The sequence below is a fragment of the Bos taurus genome, chromosome 26 (genome assembly GCF_002263795.3).
Source record: "Bos taurus isolate L1 Dominette 01449 registration number 42190680 breed Hereford chromosome 26, ARS-UCD2.0, whole genome shotgun sequence".
Lineage (NCBI taxonomy): Eukaryota > Metazoa > Chordata > Mammalia > Artiodactyla > Bovidae > Bos > Bos taurus.
The window spans coordinates 34,560,387-34,570,495 of record NC_037353.1 but is presented as its reverse complement, the minus strand read 5'-3'; the positions used below and the strand labels follow the sequence as shown (position 1 = coordinate 34,570,495).

Here is a 10,109-nt window from a genome sequence, read left to right as displayed (position 1 = left end):
GTCTATTTTTTCTCAAAATCTTTGTGATTCTCTGTGTGTTGCTCAAGTAGGAAATGTGAATATTGGATAAACAGGGAATATAGGAGGGAGGTTTGAGCTTTCCTGTGGGGGAAGTGGGGCCGGGCAGGGGAGGATCCTGAGTTATTTTCCAGCTCTGCTAAATACTAATTGAATTTTAGCTCTAAATACTAATTGAACGAAAAGTCACCTGAAATGAAAGGAACATTGGAATTGGTGTCTGTGTGTGTACAACCCCTCAGGGAATCAAACACTGAGAAAGCAGTGAGTAAATTAGAGACCCATGACTCATTAGCAGCCGTGAAGCAGGGGTGTTCCCCTTAAGTCAATTGTTTTATTTGATAAAGAATTTTCGAACTGGGGCATGTGGACTAAAGTTCATTCTGTCTCTTACAGGATGTTAATGTCTTTGAGCCTGTGCTAGTCTGTAAGGGCTGCCATAACAAAAGACCGCAGACTGGGTGACTTAAACAACAGACATTTATTTTCTCACAGTCCCAGAGGCTAGACATCGAAGACCAAGGTGTCGGGGGTTTTCTTCTTCCTGAGGTCTCGCTCCTTGGCTTGCAGAAGGCTACCGTCTTGCCAAGTCCTCACTCGGTCATCTCTCTGTGCTCCTATGATGTTCTGATGTCTTCTTTCTGTGCCCTAATATCCTTTTATTTTAAGGACACCAATCAGATTAGGACCACCCTAACAACCCCATTTTAGCTTAATTACCTCTTTTTAAAATTGATTACTTTTGTCTGCACTGGGTCTTGTTGCTATGCAGGATTTCTCTAGTTGCACCAAGTGGGGGCTATTCTCTAATTGCAGTGCGCAGGCTTCTCACTGCAGTGGCTTCTCTCTTTGCAGAGCACGGGCTCCAGGGTGCAAGGGCTCAGTAGTTGTAACACTCCAGCTTACTTGCCACACAGCATATGGACTCTTCCTAGACCAGGGATCAAACCTGTATCCCTGGTATCGGCAGGCGGTTTCTTAACCACTGGACCACCAGGGAAGTCCCTTAATTATCTCTTTAACGACACTGTCCCCAGTAGAGTCACATTCTGAGGACCTGGGGGGTAAGGCTTCCACACATGAATTTGGGGGGACACAATTCAGCCCATTCCCTGGTAGCTCACATGGTAAAGAATCCGCCTGTAATGCTGGAGACCCTGTTCGATTCCTGGGATGGGAAGATCCCCTGAAAAAGGGAAAAGCTACCCACTCCAGTATTCCAGCCTGGAGAATTCCATGGACAGAGGAACCTGGTGGGCTCAAAGAGTCAGACACGACTGAGTGACTTTCACTTTTTACTTTCAACTCAGCCCATAAGAGAGTACCAGTTTCCTCACTGGGAAAACTGGAGTAAAACTGCCTCTCCTTTCCTGTGTTGAAGCTCAAATGAGATGAAGTAAGTAAAAAAAGTGACTTTGAAGGGCATCAGATTCTACAGAAAGGAAAATTGTTATCTTACAAGGGTGAGATAAGCAGCTTAGGACTGGAGGTCTTATAGTGAAGTGAAGTTGCTCAGTTATGTCTGACTCTTTGCGACCCCATGGACTGTAGCCTACCAGGCTTCTCAGTCCATGGGATTTTCCAGGCAAGAGTACTAGAGACCAATATAAAAGTTGTGTCCTCTATATATACCTGAGCTTTGAAGGACAAGTCTGCCAGGAAAAGATGCACTGGCAAAGGTGCGGCTAAATATCATGCTTTCTTGGCTCTTTGAGCTTAAATGCCAATCACGTTTCCATTCGTTTATTCCTCACCATTGATTTCACACCTACTCTGCTGGGCACTGGGTCACTGTGATCCATTATCTACAAATGATGCAGAATGGCATGCTGGCTAGATGAATTTTATAGGAAATGTCATTAAGTAGGAGAAGACTTCTAATTTGTCTTCCTGTGCAGCTTATGGGGAGCTCTGCTAAAAATATCTCTTGCTTTCAACAACTTCCCCTGACTCTTCCTTCCTCAATCACAGGGGCCTGCTCAGGATCTGGAGGCTCAGAAGAACTCAGAGGAGGTCACCCTGGGGCGGGGAATGGAACCACATAGGTTAAACTCAGGGTGGAAAAATTCAGAGTCTGTCACTCTTAAAGACTGAATGTCTGCTACAGTGAGGCAGACATTCCTGGGTTCTATGGAAAATAAGGGTCAGTTACACACACACACAGGAGTGTACAGAAGCCAGAAGAGGTTGCACTTGTCCTTAAGTAAAGTGCAAGGCACAGGTATTCCTTACTGTTTGGGCTTCCCAAGCTCTGCAGATGCACGGCACAAGTTCATAGGGAGTAAAACAACACCATCAGGCACCCTGGATCTCTTTCTTGAATTTTGAAACTTTGAAGTTAAATGAGCATACAACCAAGCTCTGATCTCAGCCATGGGGAACCCCGTCTCTGTTGGGTTCTAGTCACCTGATGGGGTATGGGCAGGATGGGAAAAAGAGTCACATCCTCCTCAGGAATCCAAGAGCAAAGTGGGGACTGCTTTGATTTCTTTTATTTTTTTTAATGATTATTCTTTTATTTAGGTTCTCTATATCTTCCTGGCTCAAACTGGTATTTTAAACAAAATTTTCTAGAAAAATTGTTTATATTATCTATGTTGAAGTTTATAAGCCTAAACATGTTTATAGTATTTTTCTGATATTTTTTATATCCCTATTGTATGCATACCTACATATCCTTTTTTACTCCTTTGCATTTTTCTATGATTTCCTTTTTTTAAAAAGTTTATTTATTTATTTGGTTGCATTGGGTCTTAGCTGGGGCATGCGGGATCTAGTTTCCTGACCAGTGATCAAAGCTGGGCCCCTGCACTGGAAGCACAGAGTCTTAGTCATGGGCCACCGGCAAAGTCTTCTGGTGCCCAGGCCTGAATCTGAAGTCTCACAGTCCAGGAGGAGTTCCAAGAAGAGATAAGTCCACAGCCACAAAATAGATGTTGCAATAATCTGAGGCAGAAAGGAGACCCACAGTAAGCACTGAGGAGGAAAGAACAAAAGGGCATCAGATTTTGAGACTGATGCATGGCTCAGTACACTAAGAAGGTGCTCAAGAGAGCATCAGAAAGCCCATGCTACATGACAAAAGAAACCTTGAAAAAATGGGAAGAGGGACCTCGGGAATTTAACTTTTTGCCTTGGGCCAACAGACCATTTTGTGGTTCTGAAACTCCTTCGGACGTCAATCTTGCTTTATTTCCAAAAGAGGACTGGAAATCAGAATGAGGAAGCCAAGAATATCAAACAGCCTTAGATCCTTGGTTAAAAACATTAGCAGCAACATGCAGCAGAGCTCACCTCCCCCATGCTTCGCATTTCATTGTAAAAGGAAAACCACAAGCCGAATCCTGCAGAGGCTGTTATAATTAACTCACAAGCCCTCCTTTGCTTCCTAGTGGTTTCTGAGTCTCTGAGGTGCAGAAAGTAATGTGAGAAGGGGTTATTTAATAAGCGTTGTGGGAGGAGGAAACAAAAACACATTTTTAGTCCCTTTTGCTAAAAGAGTCCATCAAGTCGATTTAATTTACTGTTTTACTGTTTCCAGGCTCCGGGGAATCTTCTCTGTGGGACATTTATCTATGTCGATTTGGAATAAGAGGAGTTAACATGTGTTGATTAAGTTTTTTTTTTTTCTTTTTAATCAAGGTTTTAATAGCAAATAACAAGAGACCAAGTCTGGCCCTTCAAAGCAGAAAAAGCATTTATTAAAGTGTATTAGATGATGTCAACCCACTCCAGTGTTCTTGCCTGGAGAATCCCAGGGACGGGGGAGCCTGGTAGGCTGCCGTCTATGGGGTCGCACAGAGTTGGACACGACTGAAGTGACTTTGCAGCAGCAGCAGCAGAATCCCAAGGGATGGAGAATAAAGCTTGGAGACTGTGTAATCAGCCACAATCCCTGACATCAATTCTGGGACTGTCCTCAAGGATGCTCCACTGAGTTCACTTTGGGCAAAGAGGCTATAGTTTGTCCTGGACCAGATCTCACACTGAACAAACTGCTAGGTCCTCTGTTATTAAACTGGCTGTACCGGAGAAGGCAATGGCACCCCACTCCGTACTCTTGCCTGGAAAATCCCATGGATGGAGGAGCCTGGTGGGCTGCAGTCCACGGAGTTGCTAGGAGTCGGACACGACTGAGTGACTTCACTTTCACTTTTCACTTTTATGCATTGGAGAAGGAAATGGCAACCCACTCCAGTGTTCTTGCCTGGAGAGTCCTAGGGATGGAGGAGCCTGCTGGGCTGCCATCTATGGGGTCGCACAGAATCGGACACGACTGAAGCGACTTAGCAGCAGTAGCAGCAACAGTGGTCATCACAGCAGACCCCCCAAACCTGAACCAGGATCCTCTGGTTCTCAGACTGTTCCTCCTTCTCCTAAGACCTGTATGAGGATCTCCCCCCAACCCCATCTTTTATGGGAAACTCAACTTGGGCCAATGGGAGGGGGCTCATGCTCTGAAACTACGCCCACATCCCTTGCTGTAGATACCCCTATTGCTTTTGCTCAGGTTGGAGTCTTTCTGTTGAGAATGACACCTGGGGCTTCAGCTTGATGGTCAATAATGTTTACAGAGGTGGTCCACTCCCCTTGCTAACTGAGCCCTCTTCTTGTTCTGCTGTGGGGCTGGCAGGCACTCCTGTTTCTTTGACTGCTTGGCTGTTAGAGCAAGCTGGTGCACGTCTAAAGGAGGGACAGGTATGAAGCCTCAAGCGGCAGTGTAATCTAGACCCATATCAGCAAAGAAAATTCTCACCTGCAGTGCGGGGCTCTTTTCCTGCAGGGAGAGCCAGGCTTATTTTTATGCAGAGTGGTCACCTTGGAAGCCCCCAAGACAGTAAAGGACCCCTACATACATGCTAAGTCATTTCAGTCGCATCTGACTCTTTGTGACCCTGAGGACTGTAGCCCACCAGGCTCCTATGTCCAGGAGATTCTCCAGGCAAGAATACTGGAGTGGGTTGCCATGCCCTTCTCCAGGGGATCTTCCTGACCCAGGAACTGAATGCATCTCCTACATTACAGGTGGATTCTTTACCTGCTAAGCCACTGGGGAAGCCCCAAAGATCCCCTACTACTCTCTATTGGCTACTGCTGTTGACACTCTTGACAATGGTTGCTGGGTCATTCATGGAAAGGACGGCTCCATCCTTTTCTTTTTCTCCATCTCCCTCTGGGGTTGGAGTATGGTACAGGGCCTGGTGCTACTTCTTCCCATGACTGGGTTATGTGTCACCCCTCACAGGTTGGTGGTATGAGACTATATATTGAACTTTTAACCTGGTAGAATAACCAGCTCAGAACTAACTATGCCTATTTTTGCCCAGCTGTAAGCTCATCAGGAAAAAATGAGAATCATTTTTCCCCTCTTCTCCCAAGAGAGGGGCGAGATACTCTGTCCTGGGTGCTTGGACTTCTCTCATCTCAGGGGAACATTAGATGCCTGTGTTTTCAACAGTCTAGATTCCTGCAGGAGATAGGATCCATTGGAATGATGAGGGCTCTGTGGGTTGAAGGGGAGGGTGCAGGGGATGGAGGCCAGATGCAAGAAGGGAGGTTCTGAAATGGTGAAGACCCACCATAACTTGCAGGCACCACCTCGTGAAAGGGGACACCTTGGATAAAGGCCAGTTACCTGCACATCAGGTACTGATGTCAGATGCTCTAACAGCCAAGGCAAGTGCCCCCTGGTGCCCAGCCTGGTAGGTGAGGGGTGGAGCACTCACCATGAACTGCTGCCCAGTTCCTGGACCAGGCTGGCCTAGGCTAACAGAGCTAGTGAGGCTGGCTTCCAATGCATGCACAGCAGTGAACAGATGGCTGTGGACTGCACCCATGAGGGGATCAGCTGAGCACTGCCCTTACATTTACACTTCGAGAATCATTTACAGCCCTACTAAGTTCCCTGGGTCCCTTACAACCCAAGACTGGTTGTGGGAGCGCCAAAGAATAAAATAGATTCTGGACTTCTCCCTGATCCTTAAAATACCTTATTTTGGAAAGTTTAAATGTGCAGAAAGACTCTTACTCCTTGAAAGGAAAGTTATGACCAACCTAGATAGCATATTCAAAAGCAGAGACATTACTTTGCCAACAAAGGTTCGTCTAGTCAAGGCTATGGTTTTTCCTGTGGTCACGTATGGATGTGAGAGTTGGACTGTGAAGAAGGCTGAGCGCCGAAGAATTGATGCTTTTGAACTGCGGTGTTGGAGAAGACTCTTGAGAGTTCCTTGGACTGCAAGGAGATCCAACCAGTCCATCCTGAAGGAGATCAGCCCTGGGATTTCTTTGGAGGGAATGATGCTGAAGCTGAAACTCCAGTATTTTGGCCACCTCACGCGAAGATTTGATTCATTGGAAAAGACTCTGATGCTGGGAGGGATTGGGGGCAGGAGGAGAAGGGGACGACAGAGGATGAGATGGCTGGATGGCATCACTGACTCGATGGACGTGAGTCTGAGTGAACTCCAGGAGTTGGTGATGGACAGGGAGGCCTGGCGTGCTGCGATTCATGGGGTCACAAAGAGTCGGACACGACTGAGTCACTCAACTGAACTGAACTGAACAGAAATGTTGCAGAGATAGTTCAGAGAGTTCCTGTCTACCCTTCACTCAGTTTGTCCCAAACTGAGGCAAATTGAGTGAGGGGTAGGCCCTGTGAACCAGTGACTTTTCTGGCACCTTGTTAAAACTCAGACACCATCATTGGTACACTATATTAAATAAACTCCAAACTTAATTTGGATGTAACTAGTTTTTTCCACGAATGTCCTCTTTCTGTTCCAGGATCTAATCCAGGGTCTCCTCAGTCTCCTCTCTGATCTATGGCAGTTTCTCAGTCTTCCCTAGTTTTTCATGACCTTGACATCTTTAAGGAGAGCTGGCCAGCTATCCTGTAGAATGTCCCTGGGTTTCACATGTTTTTCTCATATTAGGCTTGGGCTGGGGAACTTGGGGACTTGCCCTTTTCATCCCATTACATCATATCAGAGGGATCCTGACACCCACATAACATCACCAGTAAGGTCAGCTCTCATCACTTGTTGAAGGAGGTATCTGCAAAGTTTCACCACTGTCAAGTCACTGTTTCCATTTCCATAGTCTATTCTTTAAAAGCCATCCAACCCTGTTTTATTTGCAATAGAAAAATAAAGAAATGAGATGCTGCTTGCAGCTGAGTGTGGTGGAACAATTCCTGCCTGGTATATTTGTACTTGAACAAGGGTTTTCTTGAAGCCCTCTGCCTCAACCAAAAGTAGCAACTCTAATGGTAGGAATTTCAGGCTCTGTGACAGTTGGGCGTGGGCGTATGGGCTTGGGCGATAAATGTAAGCAGTGTTCTCATCCTACCACTCAGCCAGTGCCCTCCTCCTCCGCCTATGTATAGAGCCAGAGCACGGAGGATCCTGCTCATAAAATATTAGCACAGACTTGAAAACTTAACACACCTACCTATATCTAACGGACTGTCCTTCTCCTTAGTCTCTAATACAGGGTGTGAGTGCAGATTTAGAAGGGGTGATGATTGTTTACCCAGGACAAGCAGAGCCTATTCGGTTGAAGATGTAATAGAGAGGAATATGGCTCCCTTTCTATTTCAAGCCCACAGTGCAGTTGCCAATGAGACAGTCATTACTTTGCAGGAGCAAGACCTTCCCTACATCTTAGAGACTAGATCCGATATAAGGATGAAAATAGGTATGCAACCCTCACCTGTGTTTCTGCTCATCAAGGAGAAAGATGCTGCTCTCCAAGTCTTGTTGTGGCCACTTCCAGCTCCAGGTATCACTTTCAGTGTCTCTTATTTTCCCAATTGTTCTGAGGACCCTGTGAGTTATGGATTTTCAGGCTTAATGCTTTAGACAGAAAGTACTTCTGTGGTTGGAATCGGCAGGAAGACTCTATGAATCATTCAGAGTATCTGAAATGACAAAGTAATTATTGGAACATTGCAGAAGTTGTTTATTGGGCTTCTAACTCAAAGAGAAACAAGGGATTTAGCAGCAGATTTACAGCAATAAAGCATGGCAATGTTTATTCACACTTTGTACTGCCAGCATTAAAATTCAGTTCCATAAGTCTTTGACTTGGGCCTGTAGCAGAAATCATCTCAGAATATCTCTCTGACGTGGGTTGTGTGACAGCAGTTCGGCAGAAGGCTGGAGTGAGGCATAGATGTGAGAGGAGTCTTGAAGAGGCCCTGGAGACTAGGGTGGGGCCTCAGGGGGCTTCTGAAATTAGGAAGGCCCAGCTGCACCCTGAGCCTCCTCGAGATGGAGGCTGAAACTTACCTCACACATTCACCTCCAGTTGGCTCTACCTTGATCTTTTATTTAAACACCTTTTGCTGAAAGTCAGGCTCTGGGGTGGAGGACTAGAACCAGATTTCACCTCTGCTCCTAAGAGGTTCACAGCTTGGTGGGGGTGCGAGCAGGAGGAGAGGGATGCGAAAGAGACATGAACAACCGGGCAGTTAAACCAGTGCCTGGAGTTGCCTAGGTGACGACGTGGGGTAGGAGTTGGGGGAGGGATTCTAGGGAAAGACGGAGCAAAAGACCCAAGAGGCAGACTGGGAGAGCTGCAGGTTAACTATCCCAACTTGCAGGTTAACTACCCCAACCCATATAACTATCCCTACGTTATATCCCAATGTAAATAGCAATGAGATGTTGCTTCTCTTTAAGAAAAAAAAAAAAATGACGTAGCAATTAAACTTCATTTGGAAAAATAAACACAACGACTGAGTTAAGAAGGTCTGGGAAAAGCATAATGAGCAGAGAAGAAGCCTTAACTATTACAGGAGATCTGTATGTGCGCAGCCACTCAGTCGTGTCTGATTCCGTGTGGCCCCAGGGACAGTAGCCTGCCAGGCTCCTCTGTCCATGAGATTCTCTAGACAAGAATACTGGAGTGGGTTACCACTTTCTATGCCAGGGGATCTTTCTGACCCAGGGATTGAACCTCCATCTCCTGTGTCTCCTGCATTGGCAGGTAGATTCTTTATGACTAATGCCACCTTGGAAGCCCAAGGAGCTCTGAAAACTACTTTAAAACTCTATGCTATGGGCAAAAGAATTGATAAGTGGCTGGACAGAACACAACAGTCAACCTAAAGAGACCCCAGAATATTTAAGTACACATCCACTCCAGTGTTCGTGCCTGGAGAATCCCAGGGACGGGGGAGCCTGGTGGGCTGCCGTCTATGGGGTCGCACAGAGTCAGACACGACTGAAGTGACTTAGCAGCAGCAGCAGCAGCAGCAGTATAGCATTAAAGGGCCCATTGGAGAAAGATTTGGATTCGTCAAAAAATGGTAGAAATTTTGTAAAAGATTAAAATTATAGCCTCACCTGATAGGTAAGAATGCATCACAGGTGGATTAGTTTGAAAGTAAAACACGAAGCTTTTTAAAATCAGAAGGAAATACCAGAATTGAGTACTTTCTACATGCTGCATCAATACAATTAACTATTTTCAAAAAAATGAGATTTTTCCAACAAAATAAAATAAGTTCTTAAGTGTCTAAAGCAATAATAAGCAACCAAAAAGGCAAATGACAAAAATAATTTAATGCTGTGATAAAGGGTACATAGCCTTATTTTACAAGCAAACTTCACAAAATGTTAAGAAAAAAGTGCACCAAAAAATAGACAAAGGACATGAACAGAAGTGCAGATACTCAAAAAACACGAAAGAATGTTCAGTCTTAGAGATAAAGAAAGAATGCACAATAAGATTAAAAGGTAGCTTGTTTTCACCTACCAACATAGCAAAGATTTTAAAATAGGGAACTTGGGCAATGTGTACTATGAGCCTTGAGATTATGTATATTACCTTTGACTCCAAATTCCACTTTTAGGAATCTGTCTGAAGGCGTGAATTTTGAAAATAATTATTTTAGTCATAAAAATAATGTAAATTCACATGTACATTTTATTTTGTTATATTGAGTCCTATTTGTTAAGATAGAAAGCTATAGTGTATTTTAGTTAACAGGTTAACACTTTAATTTATAATATTAAGTATTTGGATGTTGCTAACTAATTAGCTGTGTTGTTTATGAAATTGCTTTTCAGTATTATCACATTAAA

At 44.8% G+C, this 10,109-nt stretch overlaps 1 long non-coding RNA gene across 1 annotated transcript; it reads right to left on the bottom strand.

Annotated features, from left to right (window-relative positions):
* Positions 1 to 370: 370 nt before the first annotated feature.
* Positions 371 to 8,947, bottom strand: LOC132343964 (uncharacterized). Its single transcript, XR_009493006.1, has 3 exons — positions 8,310 to 8,947; positions 7,732 to 7,939; positions 371 to 2,964 (listed from the first exon to the last, which is right to left on the bottom strand). It is a non-coding gene; the product is annotated as an uncharacterized lncRNA (long non-coding RNA).
* Positions 8,948 to 10,109: the final 1,162 nt, after the last annotated feature.